General features: G+C 48.2%; 1 protein-coding gene across 26 annotated transcripts in view; it reads left to right on the top strand.

Annotated features, from left to right (window-relative positions):
• Positions 1-2,500, top strand: part of LOC122259284 (protein couch potato) — a 263,132-nt gene that overhangs the window by 137,304 nt on the left and 123,328 nt on the right. The window lies entirely within an intron of this gene.

The following is a 2,500-nucleotide window of genomic DNA, read 5'->3' as shown; positions in this document are numbered from 1 at the left end:
GGGAGTAGGGTGGGGGGATTAGGGGAAGAGAAGGAGGTTGGGGAGTAGGGTGGGGGGATGAGGAGAAGGGGAGGTGAGGGGAAGGGGATGGAGGTTGAGGAATGAAGGGGAGATGAGGGGAATTGGAAGGAGGTTGGGGAGATGAGGGGAATGGGATGAAGGTAGGGGAGTGAAGGGAAGATGAGGGGAAGGAGGCTGGGGAGTGATGCTGAGATGGAGGGACGGGAAAGCGGTTGAGGGAAAGTTGGGAAGATAGGGAGGGAGGGGATGTAGGGGATATGAAGGAAAGGGAGAGGAAGATGGAGATGGAGGGGAGGAGGGAGGGAGGGAGGATCTAGAGAGGGAGAGTGAGATAAAGGGAAAAGAAGGGTGGGGAATGAAGGGAAGGTGAGTGAGAGGATGGAGGAGTTGGAGATGAAGGGAAGAAAAAGGGAATAGGGGATAAGAGAGGAAGGTAAGGGGAGGGTGTGAGGGAAAGAGGAGGGAGGAGAGGAAGGAGGAGAGGAAGGAGGAGAGGAAGAGAGGGGGTAGAAGGAGGAGATGACGGGGAGGGGGAAGGAAGAGGAGATGAAGGGAGGGGGAAGGAGGAGGAGATGAAGGGAGGGGGAAGGAGGAGGAGATGAAGAGGGGGAAGGAGGAGGAAATGACGGGAGGGGGAAGGGGTAAGAGATGAAGGAAAGGGGAAGGAGAAGGGGGTGAGAAGACCAAGGAAAGGGGGAGGGGACAACGACAAATATCATGTCTAGGATAATGACGCAATTTTATACTCGAGCCTTCAGTCCTCGCCGCTCGTTACCTCCAGACAGCCAGATGTGTAAATAGGATTGCATCGTCCGGCTAACCCTCTTATTAGCTTCTTTATTCCGTCCCGTCGCGGCCTCTCCGCCCCCCTCCCCCACCCCCACCCCTCGGAACCACCCCTCCTCCCACCTCTCTTGTCTCCCCTCTTCCCTCTCCCCTCACTCTCTCTTTTTTTTCTCTCTCTCTCCCCTTTCCCTTTTCCCTGTCTTTTCTCCCATCATTCTTTTCTATCTTTTCCCCCCTCTCCCCTCCCCCTTTTCTCCTTACTTTTTCTTTCTCCCCTCTCCACTTTTTTTCTCTTTCTTCCCTCTCTCATATCACTTCTCTTCTCTCTCTCTCTCTCCTCTCTCTCTCTCTCCTCTTTCTCTCTCTTCTCTCTTCATTCTCCCCTCTCCCTTCTCCCCTCTCCATTCTCTTTCTCTCTCTCTCCTTTCATCTCTACTTCCTTCCTTTAGTCCCATCACTCAAGAGAGAGAAGAGAGAGAAAGACACGTGATAAAATGACAGCGATCAGGAAAACAGGTGACGAGGCCGAGCAGCACATGCAGGTCGAGAAGGGGAAAGGGAGGGGTGGGGGGGGGGGGTTGCACAATATTGATCAGTGGCAAGTTGGTAAAACCGTGTTCATTTCTTATTCACCTTGTTATTTTACTTAATCATTATTATTTATTTATTATCATTATTATTATTATATATTTTTTTAATAGTGATTGCGATTTATTCATTGATAAAACGAGAATCTGGACACGGTTTTCACAAGTGTGTAAATAAACAAGACGTTCGTTCTTTTTTTCCGATCTTAAGATATGTTGAAAAGAGAGAGAGAGAAAAAAAATTGGGGGATCGAGAAAAGCGGAATGTTTTTCTTCTACTTCTTCTTCTTCTTCTTCTTCTTCTTCTTCTTCTTCTTCTTTTTTCTCTTCCCGCTCCTCCCTCTCCTCCTCCTTCTTCGGCTTCTTCTTCTTTTTCTTTTCTTCTTCTTTTCCCTCTCCTACCCCTCCTCCTCCCCCTCCTCCACCTCCTCCTCCTCCTCCTCCTCCTCCTCCTCCTCCTCCTCCTCTTCCTCCTCCTCTTCCTCCTCCTCCCCCTCCTTCATCTCCTTCATCATCTTCTTCAGTTGCTTTTATATATATATATATATGCAGTTGATCTAACATGCTTGAATAATAGACGGTGGATAATGACAATACGTAATTGACGTGAAAATACAAAGGTGATGACGCAGTGGCTGGCTGCATGTGTGTGGGAGACGATTAAAGCAGATGGTGAATGTTGCACAGCACAGCAACGAGTGTACATGATGGAGCACGGTAACAAAAGCGACAGCACCTCGACGTCCTCTGCAAAGGTGACGAAGGAACCACGGCGAGGGACGTGGAGATGTGCAACAAAAATCGTATCACTACTTGGGAGTGTTGTGTTTTGGTTTGGTTTTGGTTTCATTTTCGCTTCTTTTCTTCATTCCTACTCCTCTTCCTCGTCCTCTCTGTGGTTTATTATGTAATATTTCATTTGTAGAGGTTGTGTTTATGGTGGTCGTGTTGTGATAGAGGTTGGAGGTGTTGGTGTACTTTTTGGTGTTTTGGGGTTTTTCTGGTGAGCGTTTGGGTTTTGTTCCTCCATAAATGACCTATGAACGCCGTGCTACTTGTTCCATTTATTTTCTCCTACTCCTTTTTGTTCTCTCTTCTTCCTTCTT

This window comes from Penaeus japonicus, unplaced genomic scaffold (genome assembly GCF_977035675.1).
Source record: "Penaeus japonicus unplaced genomic scaffold, GWHDUDI00000001_assembly GWHDUDI00000001, whole genome shotgun sequence".
NCBI classification, from domain to species: Eukaryota; Metazoa; Arthropoda; class Malacostraca; order Decapoda; family Penaeidae; genus Penaeus; species Penaeus japonicus.
This window is presented reverse-complemented; position numbering and strand designations above follow the sequence as displayed.